Source organism: Microtus pennsylvanicus, chromosome 1 (genome assembly GCF_037038515.1).
Source record: "Microtus pennsylvanicus isolate mMicPen1 chromosome 1, mMicPen1.hap1, whole genome shotgun sequence".
In the NCBI taxonomy this organism is placed as follows: domain Eukaryota; kingdom Metazoa; phylum Chordata; class Mammalia; order Rodentia; family Cricetidae; genus Microtus; species Microtus pennsylvanicus.
Genome location: NC_134579.1, coordinates 48,703,356 through 48,725,077, shown reverse-complemented (window position 1 = coordinate 48,725,077; position 21,722 = coordinate 48,703,356). Strand labels below are relative to the sequence as shown.

The 21,722-nt window shown below is 39.2% G+C and overlaps 1 protein-coding gene across 2 annotated transcripts in view; it reads left to right on the top strand.

Annotated features, from left to right (window-relative positions):
- The window catches only part of Nectin3 (nectin cell adhesion molecule 3), a 105,878-nt gene that overhangs the window by 525 nt on the left and 83,631 nt on the right, over nt 1–21,722 (top strand). The gene's annotated exons all lie outside the window — the stretch shown is intronic.

The following is a 21,722-nucleotide window of genomic DNA, read 5'->3' as shown; positions in this document are numbered from 1 at the left end:
GACTGCGCGAGCGGCCGCCGCGGACTTTGCCTGGAAAACTTTTCGCCGCGCCCCGGGCGAGGCCCGGGAAGGGCAGGGAGAGCGAACGAGGCGCCGGCCGCTGGCTTCCCGCCCCCGAGGCCACGCGGATCTTCGCGCTGGGCCCCCGGGGCCAGCGGTGGAGCTCGGTGCGCGGAGCCCCGCACGCCCCGGGAACCGTTACTTCCGAGCTGGTGCGCCGAAGAAGCGGAGAGCGCGGACTTGTGGGCTGAGAGAGGTTAGGATGCCGGGATGCACGTTGCCGCCTCCTCCTTTCTCTCCGTTGAAACTTGAGCCGCGAGTCCGGAAACCCTTCGGACACTAGCCTGGAGCCCTGAAGCCTTCGGGTCCACGCCTCCTGGCCTCCGGGAGAAGGCACCATCTTAAAACCCACCCTGCGGCAGCATCCCCTTCCAGCCACATTTGAGCCCAGACAACCTTTGGATCTTTGGGTTGAGCCCAGATGCTATCCACACACAGCCTTCCAGTTGTTGGACGTCCTTCACGCTGCCCCTGCTTATTTTAGAAAACCTTGTTCTCCGGGACCCAGGATTTACCTTTGAAATACGTATTGCGTCTGCTGTCCCCTGGCTGTTGAAACAAGTAGCCCCGGGTTTCTCCAGTGTGTCTTTTTTCACGACATGCTTAGGAGCTACTAATTTCTTTGTAAGTTCTGTTCCCTGGATATGAGACTAGTTTAGATTCCTACTTTCTAAAGAGGATGAAAAAAATGATAAATTCACTTTTCATGCAAGAGAAGCAGACGTGATAATCACTGATTTGGAAAGAAAGAAAAGAAAAGCCACCAGTCTAGGAGAGTAAATGTCTGGGTAATATCAAAATGCTGCAAGATGTTGTTCATTTAATGATTGCTGATGGGAAAGGTTGAGGAATAAGTCTTAGATTGCTCAGACACTGGTTCTTATAAAGCTGATGTTCTACCATTATTTATTAAAAAGGAGAGATATGTGCAAATTTCTTTAGATACGTTCAAATGTCTGTACTGTAATGCAGAAGAAAGAAAATCCTATAATTGGTAGGTGAGTCAGGGTAGTTGGTTCTGAGGGAGACAAAATTATGTTGAGATTGAGTGCCACTTACAGACTGAGAATTTCAGTACATTTCCAGTGCTGGAAGGCAAGTTTCTGATCTACATGGAATGCAGTGTGATAGGTGCTATGCTATCTAATCCATAGTTTGCATATCCGTACTCTGCAAATATTTGGTTCTAAGACAGTTCTTAGCCCGGTTACCTCTGTTAATAGGAGATTCTCTACTGAATTGGTATGTTGTTCTTATAAGCCATTAAGGAGGATTGTAGGTGGTGGGTGGTGCGTATGACTTCGGGATACTTGGATATCCTGGGGGTGATAGTAGCATTTTACTGCCATGACTTAGTTTATGTTCAATACCGAAGGAGTATTTGTAGGTCTAGAGGGCTTTTTGTCTAGACCAAATCCAATAGGAGACTGAAAGCTATGTAAACGTCGATTTCCAAAATAGTTTACATTTGAGAATTTCATTGTAGCATTAGAGTGAGTTGTTGATTAGTTTCAGGAACACACATTAATTTTTACATAGGAGAAGGAAATAGGTTTGAAGGAGAGCTTGTATAGTGTTCAAGTGGAGGCGGATGATAGCTTATCTTAGAACCCTGTAAACTAAGCAGTGTAGGGAAGTGTACTGTGATTTAGAGGAAGTGTACATTGGAGTTTTTAGTCAGCTCTGCTTGCTGTTACAGACATAGGCAGTAGCTATGTTAATATGTGCTATTCATTTAAAGGGCTGCCTTTTGGACTTGTGTTATAATATCCTAATTTAGGAACCCTTATGACTCTTAAAAAATCGGCCTCTACTTTAGAAAACAGTCTTTGAATAGGGCACAGTTGTCTTGACTTAGGGATGCTAATGAGTAAGGAAACAGAATTTTCTTCATGTAAGTGCCCCCCCCAACCTGTTGATCTATGAATGATGGTAATATTAGCATTCCATAGTATTAACAGGACTTGGCTCATACTCACTCTTTGATTGAGTACACTCAGTTTTAGAGTTAAAAGATTTTAGACTTTAAGATAATGACTCTACCTGGTTGTTAATCATAGTGTGGTGCTTGTTTTTATCCCGTTTGTAGTTTTGTTTTTTTCTTTATAAATTATTGCATTAACTAGTTTGGTTGATGTCATCATGTAAATTTGACTGTTAAAAATGTCCCTCATTACTGGTAGAACTTGTTTTTTAGAATATATATGTATACCAGAGTTACTGTTATTTTGGGGACTCTGTACTATCTTACTTGAATTTGAAGAACTAAACTTTTTCTCTCCAGGATGAGGAGCCAGGATCATACAATCTAGTTGAGAGTGGCCTCAGATTCCTGATCTAATTCTTTCACTCTCCTAAATTTTAAGGATGCAAACCCATTTCTGATTTGAGAGCTGAGTTTTTAGAATGAGAGTTTCAGAGGTTAAGAATTGCCAGTTTTTTTAAAGTCCAAGACATTTCTAGTTAGAAGGTCAAAGGGACCAAGTTTATATGATACTTGACTCAGCAAGCATAATTTAATTTTGAAATTCCATATTCTTTTTGACGATAATTGCCAATTGTGTCTCATTTTTTCTTCCTACGATTTTCCTGAGAGGTTGAGAATATTGAAGAATTAGAAGATAGAAATTTTGACCCTTTTAGGGCCCCATTTGTCTTTGGGATTCGGCCACACTGCCTGTGCCTTTGTACCAAGACTTTATCTTCTGATAAATGTTTAGAAGATGGTAGAAAATAAGCTATCACATAATGCAATTCTGTAAGAACAGTTTGACTATTTTTAGGTACTTTATAAACACTTGGGAACACACTTGGCAGTGTCTTGCCCGCAACATGCTTGCAGTGTGCTGATAGACAGAAAGGAAGTAGATGATTCCAGGACAGTTTGGTGTTTCTGTAGAAATGTGTATGATATGGGATAGGAGAATGCAACTCATTAGGTTAAAAGACATAAATGAGGGAAAAATTCACTTCATTGTTCTGTTGTCTGTGTATATGGATATATGTTTACGGGTGTGTGAACATTTGTCTGGATGAAATCCAGGGAGTTGCATATTCTCAGCAAGTAGATAGATTTACTTTAAAAATCCTGACTTTAAAATTAACTTCAAAATCAATTGAGTTAGTCTTCTTGAGGTTAGACAGTTTAGTGATTTAAGACATTTGTGTCTCTCATTTTTTCTCTTTTCCTGCAGTTTACGGTTTAATCACTAAAAAGTCAGTCTGATTCTGAATGAAGACTGCCACTTACTAAAAGTGAATCACTCATTGGTAGTGTACTTATATCATCTTATTAATAGGGTTCTTACGATATTAAATGAAAGAATAAACTAAAGCACTTAGAGTACATGGGTGTGGTTAGCTCCTGCATGCTAGCTTTTATTACATTGTACATTATAAACTGTCAATCCTAGTTGACTCTTAATCCTGAATAGTTGAATTTTCTAATTAATTGACAATTGCATGTTTATGACTGTGTAATATAATCAGTAGTTCAGAAATATTTATTAGATATATTTTCTATAAAGACGTAGCTAGTTCCAAATATTAGAATATAGTCAAATTAAATGTGTATTAGTGTGGAAACTACTTAAATCCTTCCTCAGCAATGTTGACTATATCTTAAGATTTTGGAGTTTTTCATATGTAACTTAGAAAAATCAGTGATTCTGTTGAACATGTAGGGCTCGAGAATGGAAGGGAGACACAATTTGGATTCTACTTTCCGTAGACTCCATACCATCAAGTTAGGGTCTATGTGAGTCTATATTATAAAACATAAATTATTGGAGTGTTAACCACTTTTAGATGCAAATCAATTAAACTCTTCTGTCTATAGCGTCAGAAAGGGGCCTAGCTATAGAGATGGATGCGTGTGCAAGTATAAGGTGTATTTATTGGCATGCCGTATTTATGTTAGGAGGATCTCTTACTTGAAATGCTTGAGAACAGGTATGTTTCAGATTTAAGATAAGAAAATTAGGTTTTTATCTCATGTGTATGAATATTTGCTTGCTTGTCTTTATGAATACCACATGTGTGCCTGGTGCTCATGGAGGTCAGCAGAGGGTGACACATCCCCCGGCACTGGAGATAAGATAGCTGTGAACTTCCCTGTGGGTGCTGGGGACTGATGTTGGATCCCCTGCAGGAGCATCACGTGCTCTTCACTACTGAGCCGTCTCTCTGGCCTCTGAGAGTCCAGTATTGGGTTATACCCGTAGGTGATGTGGATGTAGATACCATCGTGATGGGACTGAGCTTCCAAAAGGGAAATGTGCTCAAATTTCATATGCTCCTTGGCTTTACAGTAACTTCATATGTCTTCAGTCGTTTGTGCATTGTATGGGAATTTAGACTTGAGGCATTATGTGCAAAGAACTTTTTTGGGGGAGCAATTTGAATTGTAGCTTTTTGGTTAATGGATTTAGCTAATGGTTCATACATTTACATACACATGCATTAGTAACTTACAAATTGTGATATGTATCTTTAATCTGTATACTTAGAGAACTAAAACTTTCCAGGTATTCATTAAAAACTAATTGAAGAGAAGCTATCTATGGTAGTCTTATTTTAAATAAAAATTATTTTGACATTCTGTAATTGATCTGTTAAAAGTAGTAAGTGTATTTCTATAGATTGTTGTGTTAACTTTAATGTCTTAAAAATTGACAGGGCTATAAATTTTCAAAAGGCATTTAATTAATAATTATTATTAGTATGTAAATTGGGTAAAATCAAGTAACATTAAGACAATAATGGAATTTTAAACATTCTTAATACCAAGCATTCAGAAAATTAACTGTCCAAACACCATTTGTCATACTTTTGGTTTTTTAAAATATACTTGCTTAAAATTGCCTTTTAATTTTAAGTTTTAAACACATAAAATTTCTTGAATTTCATTAAATTTGTGATGTTCCTTTTTTAAAAGTACTTATTTTCTTTGTTTTTGGACACAGTCTCAGTGTGTAGCTGTGAGGAACTTGGAATTCATTGCATAGATCAGGTTGGCCTCAAACTCAAGAGAGTTCCGATGCCCCTCTACCTCACAGGTGCTGGGATTAAAGGCATACGTCACCACACCCAGCTTGTATATTTTTTCATGTCTGTGTATATGCAGTATGCATGCATGTGTATGCAGAGATATTTCAGATGGGTGTGTATATGAAGGCCAGAGGTAGAGATTGGCAGTCTTGGTCTGTTGTTTGTTGTTCATTGAGATCTCCCACCTGAACCCATACTTGAGCCCAGGTCTGGCTAGCCTGAGATCTGCTTGCCTTCTCCTCCCATCATTTATGTGGGTGCTGGGGATCTGAACTCCAGTTCTCTGTCTTACTTGTATGCAAGCACTTTAACAACTGAGCCTTCTCCCAAACCCTGCATGATTTTTCAGTTTTAGTACGTTCTGACAGTTAAGTCATTAAGAAAACACTATCCTGAGTGAGGTAAGCCAGACCCAAAAAGAGGAACATGGGATGTACTCACTCATATTTGGTTTCTAGCCATAAACCAAGAACATTGAGCTTATAATTAGTGATCCTAGAGAAGCTAAATAAGGAGAACCCAAAGAAAAACATTATAGGCATCCTCCTGAATATTAACCTTCAGCAAGCGATGAAAGGAGACAGAGACCCAAATTGGAGCACAGGACTGAAATCTCAAGGTCCAAATCAGGAGCAGAAGGAGACGGAGCACGAGCATGGAACTCAGGACCGCGAGGGGTGCACCCACACACTGAGACAATGGGGATGTTCTATTGGGAACTCAGCAAGGCCAGCTGGCCTGGGTCTGGAAAAGCCTGGGATAAAACCGGACTCGCTGAACATAGCGGACAATGAGGACTACTGAGAACTCAAGAACAATGGCAATGGGTTTCTGTTCCTACTGCACACACTGGCTTTGTGGGAGCCTAGGCAGTTTGGATGCTCAACTTACTAGACCTGGATGGAGGTGGGGGTTCCTTGGACTTCCCACAGGACAGGGAACCCTGATTGCTTTTCGGGCTGGGGGGAGAATTAATTGGGGGAGGGGGAGGGAAATGGGAGGCGGTGGCGGGGAAGAGACAGAAATCTTTAATAAATAAATAAATTAATAAAATAAAAAAAAAACAAAAACTTAGGTTTGTTTGGAACCTGTTCAGGGTGGATTTGAAGTTTTTTCCTAAATGGCTCTCTTAGAAGCCATCAACTTGAACTTTTAGTGAGAGGTTCCTCACATTTGTCTTAGTTCATCTGTATTGCACATTAGAAGGGATAATAATTTATGCTTATATTGTGAATTTCATGTGTTTAGCATAGTGGCAAGGAGGTTACTTTTCCTGTATACCTGTTGATTGATTGCCATCATTCTACTAACCAGGGGATGAGGGAAGAGCTGTTGTGTTGTGATTAGATCCTAAAATGGAATAAGAGACATGTACAAGATATACCAGCTTGTAATTGGATTGGATAGCTCAGAAATGGAAGTAAAGGTTTCAATATTTTGTGATTCTGTAGGCTTAAAATAATTTATGCATGTGATTCTATAGATTAAAAAGAGATGGCAGTTTTATAATGTTGTTTTGTTTCCTTTAAAAATGCTTCACTGAGACAGTGGGGCTGATCTATTGGGAGCTCACCAAGGCCAGCTGGACTGTGACTGAAAATGCATGGGATAAAACCGGACTCAGTGAATATGGAGGGCTGCTGAGAAGCCAAGGACAATGGCACTGAGTTTTGATCCTATTGCATGTACTGGCTTTGTGGAAGCCTAGCCTGTTTGGATGTTCACCTTCCTAGACCTGGATGGAGGGGGGGAGGACCTTGGACTGCCCACAGGGCAGGGAACTCTGACTGTTCTTTGGACTGGAGAGGGAGGGGGAGGAGAATGGGGTGTGGGGAGTGGGGGGAGGGGGAGGGAAAAGGGAGGCGGGGAGGAGGCAGAAATTTTTAATAAAAATTTTTAATAAAAAAAATTTTGGAACTAAAAAAAATGCTTCAGGAAAAAAAACATTTTAAATAGATTAGCTATTTAGGTTCTTCCCAGAAGAAATAGAATAGCTAAATTAAGGAGAGAAGGCCAGTATGAATAATTCCTCAGATGGTCAGGGTCAGAGAGTAGAGTGTATGGATGGTTGCAAATCTCAGTTACCAGGGAAACTGTAAATCCCACTGCACTAGACTCTGCTGTGGACATGAGGTCAACAGATTGCAGGAGGCTTGGAGAACTTGAGGTATTCTGAGAGACATCTTCGTATTTGTCTCCCAGACGACTTTTACCATTACGGCCTTTGTTTACAACTTGACTGGATGTGAATACTTTGTGAAAGAAATACACTTACCGTTTTCTTCACTATTTTGTACTCTTGTGTGCTTGTCATGTAGGGACACTCAAGGTTTTTTTTGTTTTTTTTTAACTTCAAAAGTTTAGCAACAAGATCAAGTTTAGTCTTAAGTGAGCATATGATTTTGTTTTCCTAATATTACATTAGAGGGTTTGAAAAGTAGACATAACATAACCAAATACCATTTCAGCATATAATTGATAGTAAAATTATTGGTATTTTGCTACATATTATGTTTTTTGAAGTCTCATGGGCATTTCAATTTGGATACTACACTTGATGCACTTAGTAGTTAGGTGCATTGTGGCTGATGGCCACCACTCCAGACAGTGAAGCCCTAAACTATAAATTGTCTGTCTCTGGGGTAGGTTATGTGCTTTGGGTTTAGAATCATATTGTTCTACCAACTTAAATCCTAAAGTGCTTGCTCTAAGAATGGCTTTCCTCATTTAGGTGTCCCTCACCACTGCTTACACATACAGTGAGAGTATAAATCCATTTTTCCAAAGGTTTTATGTTTAGAATAGTGTTGATAGAGGAGTACTCTATGGAACATTCTTCTTTGGAAGAAAATACCTATTTGGAAATGAGAAACGGTTTATACTATATAATTAATACTCCTCACACAAAAAGTCACAGTGTGCATTAAATTATAGTGGTCTAAGAAATTGTTTTGTGAGATATTCTATTATAACTCTTTTTTTGTGAAATGCTTATTATTATGTTATAAAGGTTATGCTATAAAAACACATTATGGGAGATAAGAAACTGTTGAGATGTATTTTAAATTTGAGGTACAAACAGGGAAGATTGATAGGCCTGGCTTTGTTAATTGAGATGATTTTTGCGTTGTGGTTTGTTCTGTTTTGTGTGTTGATTTCTCATTGGTATTCCTATTTTGAATTTGAAGAGGTTCAAAATTAACCTTTTGGAGAAATGTAAATTTTCTTCAGTGGTATTGTAACATGAGCTGTGTATTTCGCTAGTGTGGATGTAGTTTAAGCAGCTTCCAGTGGGGGCATACTTTTATGATGTGCCCTGAAGTGAGTGCACTTATAGTTGATAAGCATGTTATCTTACAATAGAATCATGCCAGAGCTGCTGTTGAGAAGACATGATAGTATCAAGTGAAAATATAAAAATAGGTTTATGGAGCTAGCCCTTTAACTCAGTCACTGAGAAAATTACAATTAAGAATGAGCTTCATTCTTCAGAGAAAAAAAGTATTAATGAATGCAGTATTGGAAAAGTGTGACAAGATCAACTTTATACATGAATTATTTCTGTGAACTGGGCGTGATAGCAATGACTATCTTTAAAAAATATTTTGGACCATTGTTATTGAAAGCAGAATAACATTTCTTAGGTATAGCTACACTGAGTTAGGTTAAAAATTCATTTCATAATGGTCTTACCATTGTGGTTCAATTTGATTTAAATTAGAGATGATTGTTTATAGTTCTGAGTTCAGCTGGTTTAGAAATCTGTTGGATGCTTATTTAGAAAAAAATGTTTCTTAATACCTTTTGCTTAATTCTGAAGAGATTATGTCTCAGGGGTGGAGTAGGGGATAATGCACACAGAACAGTTGAACATTGGTTCAAGTATGCTTCAACAGCATTTTTTCACTAACTTGTACATGTGTTAATGGCTGGCATAGCTACTCTGGATCTCTGCAATTCTTGTAAAACCTGAAAGAGGTAAACAGATCCCAAGCACAAGACTCTAGAGACATGTGAGTTATGCATTTGTATTAGATACCAATTTTCATAGTAGTTTCCCCATTCTCATAAGCAGTACTCAAACGGAAGGAAATCTGACATAGAAATGGCAGTAGAGCTGCAGTTCACTCACAAGTTTTCTTCCGTGTGTTGTACATTAGTAGATGTCAAAGGGTCACCTTTTTAGTCAAACTGCTGTAGACCCTGTAGTTGACTGGTTTTAAAATTTAAAAGGTCTATCAAGTCTAGGGTTGGCTATCGTAATGAACACAACTTCCTTAGAAAAATAAAGCTGTCTGGCTAAACTGTTTCTTTCCTGCATTTAAGAAGATAGTTCAGAAATAATTTTCATAGTTTTAATGAGAAAACTAAGTAATTAATTATTATTGTAATTATTTTGAGGCCATGCATTGTAATTGTGTATGTATAAACACGCATACATGGATCTGGATGTATATGAAATGTTTATATATATATATAAATATCTGCTATTTTTTTTAATAATATTCAAACAGTCTCTTGTCCTCCGAAGCTTTAATTTTGAAGTTGTATTTTAAGAAGCAGATTTTCTTTAGGACACTCCTGTTGCTCTGCTGCCCTCTACCGTCCTATGGAGCAGTGACTGTGTCTGTATTCATAACTGTTTCTCCTGGGACATGGTTAGAGAACATCCTTGTTGACTTGTGAACTTTAAGTTTCTTGAGTGGGTTGAATATTATGTATGTATTAAATATTTTATTGATAAGGCTTAGGTAATTATAACACTTGATCTTGTTATGCAAAATTCGAAGAGCTTAGAAATAGGAGTGGGAGGTAGGCTGTTCACTGACTATTAATCAAACCACAATAGAAATCATCCATGTTCCATAGTAGATTCATGATAGCTACTCTTGGGCTTATAAGCTCAGTAGTAAGACTAATAAAATTTATACATATATATGCACAAATATGTGATATCTGTAAAAACATACCAGTTATAGCTTAAAATATGATCAGTAAGGTCTAAAAGGGTAAAGCTGTTATTTCAAATAGGAAAAAGACTTTTCCTCCCTTTTGTTGAACATAGAAGATGCCTTTGTAATACTCCCCTTAAGACATGTACAGTTTGTTTTTTTACTTTGTGTAGTGCTAGGGCTCAAACTTTAGGCTTTGAACATGCTAGACAAACATTCTCCCAGTGAACCACTAAGCTGTATACCCTTCATCTAAGAAATTGAAGTGTCAGGAGATCTTCAGAGGGGCTGGGAAGAGAGAGGAGAGAGTGCTAGTTACTTTATGCCTGTTTTAAAATCTACGAAATTGACTAAATTATACTTCATTCACACAATTGCTGTGAAAGTCAGAACGCACTCTAGGTCTACACAAAACCAGTGTAAAGTCTGTGCAACAGGCCCTGGTGGTGCAGTCTACAATCTCAGCTACTCAGGAGGCTGAGACAGGAGGATTTCAGTTGGCAAGTTGAAGACCACCCACCTAGCAGCACAGTGAGACTTTGCCTCTAAGGAAAATGTGAAAAGAGATTTGAGCATATCGCTCAGTGGTAGAGCACATGTGTAACTATCAGGCGGCTTCTGCTTCTGTCTCCAGCGCCATAAAAATAAATGAAAGTTAAGCTTGTGGGGTTATAGAAGGAATATTTTTACTGCTGATAGAGGAAGACTGGAGGAGGACCTAACAGTTTAGCTGAAGTGTGAAAAAGACATTTACATTTCCTTTTACTATTAGTAATGGGAATCTAGTAAGACAGAAGATAGTAGGTTGAAAAGACCACTGGCGTGAAGATCCCAGAAGGAATCAGTATCACTGTGGCATTCAGACATGAACTTTATGAAGGCAAGTGATTCTTGTCTTGCCTGAGATTAGAGTGGCAGACAATTAGGAGCTATGGTGGTTTGAATTAGAAATGTCCCCCATGGGCTCATGTATTTGAACACCAGATCTCCAATAGATGTTTGGGGAAGTTATGTCAACTTTAGGCGTTAATGGCCTTGTTGGAGGAAATCCATCACCTTCTGTTTCCTGTCCCTCCCTTCTGTGTATGGATGAGATGCCGTCATCAGTCTGCTTCCTGCTCCTGCCATCATACCTTTTTTCTTCCCTGCCAGTGTGGACTGTATCCCCCTGGAACCCATAAGCCCTAATAAACGAATTTCTTCCTTAAATTGCAATTAGCCAGCACTTTTTCACAGCAACAGAAAAATGACTAACAAGATTGGTACCAGAAGGAAATGAGTGTTGTGTGAAGAAATTGACCACATTGTTTTTTGAAGGACTTTAGAGAACTCTGGAATTGGACTGGCAAAAACAGAGCTCAAGAGAATCTGCAAAGCAGTAGTGCTGGGAGTAATGTGGGCAGGGGAGGCCTGGCTTGTGAGGTTTCAGGGAAGGAATAGAGGCTCTTGTTAGCAATTGGGCTGTAGGCCATTTGTTTGATATTTTGGCAAATAATCTGGTTGCATTATACCCTTATGCTGAGAACTTGTATGAAGCTAAATCAAAAAAGTAACAAACTAATTTCATTGGCAGAGAAAATTTGAGGATAGTTGATGTTTGATGTTGAGTCTGTGGCATGGTTATTACTCTTAGGCAACTGTGCAATGACAACAAAAGCAAGTGGGACAAAAACAAAGAGTAGAACACTGGGAAGTTTAGGGTTGCAGTAGAGTCGTGGGCCAAAAAGACAGTGCAGTAATTGTAGGAGAGTAGGGCCTGAAAGAGAAGTCTTCTCTGTATAAGAAGGTTTCCTGGGGGCAGGACCCCACCCAGCTATGCCTCCAATGTGTAAAAAAAGATCCAAGGTGAACATCCAAACTGGCTAGGCTCCCACGAAGCCAGAACATGAAGTAGGATCAAAACCCAGTGCCATTGTCCTTGGCTTCTCAGCAGCCCTCATTGTCCGCCATATTCAGAGAGTCCGGTTTTATCCCCTGCTTTTTCAGTCACAGTCCAGCTGGCCTTGGTGAGCTCCCAATAGATCAGCCCCACTGTCTCCGTGGGTGGGTGCACCCCTCTTGGTCCTGACTTCCTTGCTCATCTTCTCCCTCCTTCTGTTCCTCATTGGGACTTTGGGAGCTCAGTCCAGTACTCCAGTGTGGGTCTCTGTCTCTATCTCCATCCATCGCCAGATGAAGGTTCTATGGTGATATACAAAATACCAAGATGGAGGGGAGAGGACTTTGGACTTTCCATAGGGCAGGGAACCCTGACTGCTCTTCAGACTTGAGAGGGAGGGGGAGAGGAGTGGGGGGAGAGGGAGAGGAGTGGGGGGACGGAGAGAGGATGGGGGGGGGAGGAGTGGGAGGCTGGGAGGAGGCGGAAATTTTTTTTTCTCAAAAAAAAAAAAAAAGATCCAAGGGGTTTCTTGTTCCTAGAAAACCTTTGCATGTTGTGGACATTTTTGTTCATTTTACAGACACTGCTGTAAATGTGATCCGTGTGGGGCAGGGTCCATCCCAAGCTGGCAGCAGACTTTGGCATGTCTTCACATCCTGCTGTGTTTAGAAACAAGCACGATTAAAGATTGAGAGAAGGTAGTGGATTATTCTTCCAGTTTCAGAGAGCCATTGAGTCCAAGTAATGTATGACAGGGCTAATTTTCTCAAGTGAAGGCCCTGGGAAGCTATGAAGGTGAAGCCTGGGTTTTTGGAGATGCCAAAGAAGTGAGACATCTTGCAATGATAGGGAGGGGCTATATGCTGTCTTTACTAGGATGTCCCGTACAGGACAGGACAGCTGTGCCCATGGACAGTAAAGGGTGTGGAGATAAACCACTTGGGAAATGGTTTCAGGCAACGGTGTCTGTTTTGTTGCAAGTGAGCAAGCTCTTGTATAGTGGAAGCCCATCAGCTGTGATTGTCAGCATATCACCTCAGATTGAATAGTGAGCACTACTCCCACCAGGGACTCCATGAGGAAGAAGCACATTAAAGGAGATGTGGAGAATGCAGACTCTTCAGCAAGCCAGCTCCCAGTTCTATATACTGCTTCAGAATTCAGTGTTCTGACTTTAGGAGCATAGTGTGCCATGCCCCTTCTTTAGAAGCACAGTATGCCTGGGAGACTTGACTGCCTGCTCTTACCTGCATTTTCTTCTACAGCTGGAAACATAGTTCAGCTGTTAGAATGCTTGCTCAGCATACGTGGACCCTGTGCAGTCTCTCCATGTTGTGACTCACCTGTAATCCTAGCACATGGGAGGGTGGAGGCAGGAGGATCAGAAGATCAAGAGTCATTATTTGAGGCCAATTTGAAATACGTAAGATCCTGACTTGGTGGACAGAGAGGAAGAAAGAATAAAAGAAGCTTTTAATAAAGTAGACAAGTAGATTTACTAATTAGGAAGAAGACATTGAAGCATCAAAGAATCAATTTTATTTTATAGATTATTTGTGTGTGTGCAGGTGTGCATGCGTATGGCCATGGAGTGCAGGAAAGGGCATTGGCTCCCCCGGATATCCTGAAGCAGGAGTTGCAGGTGGCTATAAGCTGCTCAGCGTGAGTGCTAGGAACCAAACTCAGGACCTTTAGGAGCAGTGAGTGCTCCTAACCTTGGAGCCCTCTCTCTAAGCCCTAGCAGTTGGGGGAAAATGCCAAATCCCAATGAATTATCTAGTAAGGATGTAGGCTAGGACCCACTTTTGGGAAAAATCAAATTGAGAGAAAAAAGAATGAGTCACTTCATTAGGACCTGAATATATGTGTGTCTCATGTTGACTTCTAATCCCCACCGTGATATTGTTAGCGGTGAGTTCATCAGGAGATGGTCGAGTTTGGATAGGTTGGAAGGGTAGCACGGCAGGAAAGTAATAATCATCTGTTAGTAGGACTGAATGAAGCTGGCACCCTTGCGATAGCAGCCCAAGACAAAGACATTAAGATTAAGAATTCTCAGTTAAGAACTGCCAGGAACATGACTCTAGCTAAAGTAAATGATGGAAGGATACTGAGTGGTGCAGATATGGAAATGAAGAACAGAAGGAGGCCACTTGGGCATCTAGAAGTATATGCCAATACCATCACGAAGACAATCTCCTCAGACTTGCTGCCTCTTAAAATCATTGAAATTTAGCTTTACCTCTGACACTGAATTTGTTGAAATTGGATGTTATATTTAGTGGTGCAGACCTTTAAAACCAGCTACTTGGGAGGCTAAGGCAGGAGGATCATTCATGTCAAGGCCTTCTAGGACAACTTAGACTTTGAAAAAAGTCGACAAAAAGTCTAGAGATAGGACTTGATCATAGAGTACTTGGGTAGCCTGCAGAAGGCTGTATGTTCAGTTGCTACTACCAACTAAACTCTGTCCCCAGACCTTGATGTTTTTTGCTGTAGCTCAGGAAAGTACACTACCCACAGTTGTCCATGTATACAGACAATGATAAGAAAAGCCCTTTCTCGTCAGTTAATTTTTATGACTTATAAATTTGGAGGAAAGACATGGGAGATGCACATCGGGTATAGCAAGGTTCAGGAAAAGAAAAATGGGAAAGGCTAGTCTTTAAGAGACCTTAGTAGTGAAAGCACCTTCTAAGTAGAAAAGAATAAATCACAGGGAGAGAGGAAAGTTATAGGGAGAAATTGATCTTTAATGATTTTAATGATATATTTTGAGGATAAGTCAGTATTAGTGAGAGCTGGAGGAAATTTGAGTAAAACATAATGAAGAATAAATTATGAATCAACATTGAAGACCCAAGTTGACAGAACCTGAACTTGTACATTATAAATGATGGTGTGGTAATAATAGTTTTATCTTGGTAGATACAAATATTTAACCAAGTCTCTCAGAGATTATTTTAGGTACTATGAAAATATACACATTAGCTAGCTAATAAGGAATAAAAATAGGCACAGTGGAGCTTACTCTATTTTTGAAGGAAATAGGATATAGTGCCCAAATACTGCATGTTCTTTGATTATTATGAAAGGAATGTCTGACAGTTTAGGACAAGAGAAATGATATAAAAAAAACAATCTCTGACAGTTAAGAAAGAGGGTTTATATAAGGAAATATTAGAAATATATTAGAATTAGGATGGTAATAAGAGAAATGAAAGAGAAAGGTTTAAAATAAGAGATTATTAGAAGAAAAAAATGTCTTGATGATCTCAGGATATGAAAAATGCAAAGAAATAAGTGGACTTGGATTTTGTATTGGATAATAGAGTAGTATGATATTTGGTGAGTGGGAGGTTGAACTGAGAATGAGAAATTATATGGGACGGTGCATTAGCTTCCTATGGATGCTACAGTAAGCACTGCAAACCCAGTTATGTGAACCATAGGCATGTATTCTCTTAGGTTTTAGACTCTGCAAGTCAGAAGCCGTGTTCTAGGACAAAGGAGAATCCTTCTTGCAATCAGTCTTTGTTGTTTGCAACTACACCACTAGAATAACTGCCTCTGTGATCATTTAACTCTGAACATATGTCATAGGAATTTTGGACAACAGTCTGTTATACTAAAGGCATATACCCTACTTCAGTACGACCACATCTTAAGTTACATGTTTAGACAATTCTATTTCCAAATGAGGTCACATTTGCAGGTACTAGAGCTTAGGTCTTCAGCATATCATTATCTAGGACACAGGTGAATCCATAACAAATGTGTGATGATTTTTGTTGGGTATTATGAACTGAGATTTGGGGTTTGATTCAAGTCAAAGTGCCAGATAAGCACAATATTATGAAGATACGAAATGTGAGTTGGCTTGGACAAATTTTCAGACAGATGAATGAGGTGTTAAAACTTAAATATGGAAGCATGCCTTTGCATGGACTATAATAGAGTTAATGTAGCCATAAAAGTACAACTCTGGCCAAGAAATAAAGCATTGGCAGCATTCCAAAGGTCCCTCTAACTTGTTTTCAGTCGCAGGTCTCTAGACAACCACAATTCTGTTAGCACCAAATTGCATCTAAACTTGCAAAATACTTTTTTACTGCTACTAGTGGGTTGACCCACATTGTTATATAGTACCGTTTATTTTAAAACCATTGTGTATTTTTCTTTGTCCTGACTGTGTAAAAGTTATTAGGGTTCTGATGTTTCTTTGAGTTGTTTTCACTTTTAAGACTTTTAGGAATAGTATCGCGATAAGCATTAGCATCACCTGTCTTGGTAGTAGAATTTCTGGGCACACTTAAGCATGCTTTGCTTTGAAAAGGCTTCTAACAGTTTATACTTTTACCAGTAGAGTATGAGAGTTTCCTTTATAGTAGCATGTTTTCTTTTAGCTATTCTAATTGTTGTGTAATATTAAAATATGAGTTTAATTTATATTTCCCTAGTGGCTTGGGTCTCAGAATTTTGGTCCATGTGAATACTTATTTGTGAAATGTGTTCATTTTATTCTTATTATATTGGGTTGTCTTCGTTTAGAATTGTAGGAATCTTTTATGTGTGCTAGGTTTGAACTCTCTGTTAGCTTTATGTATTGCAAATGTTTTCTGTGCTTTTCACCTACTAATGAAGTCTTCACAAATGGAATTTTGACTTTTGGTCAGGTCATCAAAATCAATGTTTTTCATTGATATAGTATCATAAAGGATTAGCCTTTAGAAAGATGGAATTTACTTCTGCGGTTATATTTACTAGCTTCCATATTTTATTTTCTGTTGACTATCTACTGTCACCATTGCCCTGTTGTGTATGAAGAGTCAAGTTGCTCTGTAGGAGCTTATTTTTTGCTTTATTTAATTAGACAAACAGTGGTAATATTTTATTATCAGTATACATACATCATCATCATCATTTATGCGCTAGCAATGCTTCAGCGTGCCTGGGCAGCCTGTCTATGGCGGTTCTCCAGTTGTTCCTATCCTGTGCACTCTGAGATGCTTGTGTTGTTGTCATACCCAAGGTTCCAAAGTCTATCCTATATGCTGTCTATCCAGTGTTTTGGGGGCCTTCCTCTTCACCTTATCCAGTGCACTCTGCAAAGCAGTGCTATCTTCGGGTATCTGTCATCATTAATTCTCATAACATGACCGAAGTATCTTAAGCGCTGTTGCCATATCCTATAGTTTACTTCCTTCTGTAGGTGGAAATGTTTCTTAATGTCATCATTGTGCGGACTATTTCTATATCTTTCTGTGATGCCTAGAATCCTCCTGAGACATGCCATTTCAAACACATTGAGCCGCTGGTCTGAGTAGTGTTTTGTGTTTCAGGTTTCGGAGTTGTAAAAAAGGCAGCTCAAGACAAGTGTCTCATATACTAGTAATTTTGTTGTTGTCATTGTGTCTGTTGTTGAGCAAACCTTTCCTAGAACCTGAAATACATCCTTCATTTTCCCTATCCACCTCTTGATGCCTGAAATAGTTTCCTCCTTTGAACTGAGGTTTCCTTTCAGATGGAAGTTGACTGTTTGCTTGAGGTTCTGATTCGATACTACAGTGTTAAAATCCTTGTGCACCCTTCCCATGATTGTATCCCAGTCTCTCGATGTTTACTTTCATAACAAGGTTTTCACTCTGTTTACCATGGCCTGCAGCTCATTTGGACTTTCAGCAAGTAGTGCTGTGATCATCAGTGAAATGTAAGTTATGGATTCACACACCACCTATCTGCACGCCTATCTCCTCATCCTCCAGGGTTGTTGCTATTATTAATTCCAGGAATATATTGAGAGAATACATCTCTGTAATAATCCTACAATTGTCTTAAACTGAACACTTAATTCTCCACAGACTTTAACTGATGCAATGGTATCTTTATAGGCATTTTCTAGAATTCTTACGATTTTGAGTACCTGTAGAACCTCATTGTTTCCCAAAGTTTTTGCCTCCAAATGCTATCGAATACCTTCCTGAAGTTGATGTAACAGACATATAAGACTTTTCCAGATTCTTTATATTTTTCTGCTAGTTACCTTAAAGTGAAGATCTCATCAATTTTGCTCTTGTTAGCTCTAAATCTGCACTGAATCTGACACACACACACCATACAGAATGTGCATGCATGCATGCATACATACATACAGACAGACAGACAGACTTAAACTTAGTGGACTTGTACATTTATGAATATCTTGCCCATAAACATACTTAAAAAACTTATGACATGTGATAGAGCATCTCTTGGGTAAATTCCCAAGGGTGGTATTGCTGGGTCCAGGGGTAGGTTGATCCCGAATTTCCGGAGAAACCGAAACACTGACTTCCACAGTGGTTGCACAAGATTGCATTCCCACCAGCAATGGATGAGGGTACCCCTTCCTCCACAGCCTCTCCAGCAAAGGCTATCCTTGGTGTTTTTGACTTTAGCCAATCTTACAGGTGTAAGATGATATCTCAAAGTTGTTTTGATTTGCATTTCCCTGATCGCTAAGGAGGTTGAGCATGACCTTAAGTGTCTTTTGGCCATTTGAACTTCTTCTGTTGAGAATTCTCTGTTCAGTTCAGCGCCCCATTTTTTAATTGGGTTAATAGCATTTTAAAGTCTAGTTTCTTGAGTTCTCTATATATTTTGGAGATCAGACCTTTGTCTGTTGCGGGGTTGGTGAAGATCTTCTCCCAGTCAGTAGGTTGCCTTTGTGTCTTAGTGACAGTGTCCTTTGCTTTACAGAAGCTTCTCAGTTTTAGTAGGTCCCATTTATTCAATGTTGCCCTTAATGTCTGTGCTTCTGGGGTTATACCTAAGAAGCGATCGCCTGTGCCCATCTGTTGTAGGGTATTGCCCACTTTCTTTTCTATCAGATTCAGTGTTTTCGGGCTGATATTGAGGTCTTTAATCCATTTGGACTTGAGTTTTGTGCACGGTGAAAGATATGGGTCTATTTTCATTCTTCTACAGGTTGACATCCAGTTGTGCCAGCACCATTTGTTGAAGATGCTTTCTTTCTTCCAATGTAAACTTTTAGCTCCTTTATCGAAAATGAGGTGTTCATAGGTTTGTGAGATAAAGTCCGGGTCTTCTATACGATTCCATTGGTCGACTTCTCTGTTTTTATGCCAGTACCACCCTGTTTTCATTACTGTAGCTCGGTAATAGAGTTTGAAGTCAGGGATGGTAATGCCTCCAGAAGATCCTTTATTGTATAGGATTGTTTTGGCTATCCTGGGTTTTTTGTTTTTCCATATAAAGTTGATTATTGTCCTCTCCAGATCTGTGAAGAATTTTGATGGGATCTTGATGGGGATTGCATTGAATCTATAAATTGCCTTTGGTAGAATTGCCATTTTTACTATGTTGATCCTCCCAATCCAAGAGCAAGGGATGTCCATCCATTTTTTGGTATCCTCTTCAATTTCTTTCTTCAATGCCTTAAAGTTCTTGTCAAATAGATCTTTCACTTCCTTGGTTAGATTTACCCCAAGATATTTTATGCTGTTTGTGGCTATCGTGAATGGAGAAGCTTCTCTGATTTCCCTCTCTGCTTCCATATCCTTTGAGTATAGGAGGGCGACTGATTTTTTGGAGTTGATCTTGTATCCTGCCACATTACTAAAGCTGTTTATCAGCTGTAAAAGTTCTTTGGTGGAATTTTGGGGGTCGCTTATGTACACTATCATATCATCTGCGAATAACGAAAGTAAAAACTTATGAATTTATGAAGAGCAAGGTTCATGCTGGAAATGTTTAAAGTTTTCCTAATACTTCTTCACATTGTATCTTTTTTGTTACTTGTTTCTATACATCATGTTTTTATCTCAGTGCTCTAAATAGTTCCTTGATGGTTTTTAAATTTTTCTTAGTTTTGATATTATAATGTAATTTAATTACATCATTTCCCTTATCCCTTTTTCTCTCTCCATGACCTCTTGTGTACCTTTTTCCTTGCTGTCTTTCAAATTCGTGGTTTCCTTTTCATTTTTGGTGTGTGTGTGGGGGGGGGCATGTTTCTAAATACAACCTGTTCAGCCTGTATAATGTTACTTGTATGGATATGTTTTCAGGTCCCAGGGAAGAGCACACCAACTGATGCTTTCTTTTTTGAAAGACTTATTTTATATAAATGAGAGCTCTATGTATGTATACCTTTATTCCAGAAAAAAGCATCAGATCTTACTATAAGTGTTCCCACTATGGGTGGTTGTGAGCCACCATGTGGTTGCTGGGAATTGAACTCAGGACCTTTGGAAGAGCAGCCAGTCTCTTAACTGCAGAGCCATCCAGCCCTGATGTTTGTTTTCTATGTTAGAAAGTTTCTCAGGAATTTGGGATTCAACATAGTTTCATACAGCAAAACAGTACAAGCATTAGAAGCAACAAGTCATAAGGCAGCCTGGGGAAAGCCAGGCACAAACTTCCAGAGTACTTTTTCCTCTAGTCTCCCAGGAAAAGCTGTGATGGCAAATACAAAATGTCAGTAACCATTGACTCTTGTTTGCACCAGAGATGCCCAAATTCCAGGTTCAGAAGGAAAACGGGTTGGTGCACTGTAGAATCGAACTAGTTTAATCTGATCCTCAAAAAATTTCTGCTAATTCTTTCTAGTGCTTAGTTAGTACTTCTGCTTGTTGTTTGCTTGGTTTTGGTTTTGTTCTGTTCTCTTTTTGTTTTTTATTTTGCTGAAACTTTGCTAGTTAGGTGGTAACTTTGGCGTCTTTTAAGTAGCAAGGTAAACGTAAATATCCTGAGTGTCACTAGTGATAATTTAGAGAATCTTTGTGTTCTTGAATATACAAAGTTTGGCTCAAAGTTATGGTTTTCTATTTCCACCCTCTTACTTGCCTACACTCTAAAATCTTTGTATTTATTTATGTAGAAAGTGGGTGTTATATGTGGGTGTGGATTGTGAGGGCACCCGTGTGCAATTTGGGGAGTTGGTTCTCTTCGCCACCATGTGGCCTCTAGAAGTTCGGCTCAGGCCATTAGGCTTGGTGGCAAGTGCTGTTTCCCATTCGGGCTTACCTGCTGATCTGCACCAGTAGTTTCATATCTCTGCTTGATAACTGGAAAGTACACCACTGAGCTGTAAGCTTTGAGTACTGCTTTGGGCATTCTGCCCTTAACACTAAGTGAGGTTTTTAAGATTATTTGTTCGTATTAACTTGTATACAAAATTTTGCATTTAATTATATAGAAGGCTAATTGATATATATAAAACTTGAGAGTAGATTAGTGTCTTGAAAGATAGTGTTTGTGCTCTGAGGTGACAGTTGCCTGCTTATGAGTTCCTGCTTTCCTTTAACGTGCCGTACATTTAAGATCAGAAATACAGAACCAAAAGAAGTCAGAAGTGAATTCTGAAGTATGGTTGAAAGACAATTCATTTGGTTGAAAATCGTTTACTGTTGTTAATTATGATCAGTGAAGTATTGTGAGTTATACATTTTATTATGAGTAAAACTTGAAAGTTATAACTAATTTCATTATTTAAAAATATAACATTACTGAGACAAAATATCTTCACAAGCAATTTAAGGAAAAAAGAAATTATTTTGGCTGTCAGTCCTATCATGGTAGGGAAGTCGTTGCAGCAGGACCTTGGGGAAGCTGGTCACATTGCAGAGTCAGGAAGCAGAAGAGATGATGTTCTCAACTAGAGTTCATGCACAGTCTCGACCCACAGCCCCTTCAGTGGAATGGTACCACTGACATTTAGGGGTGGGTTCTTCCCCTTCACTTAACATGATCTATGCCCATAGACTTGATTCCATGGTGAT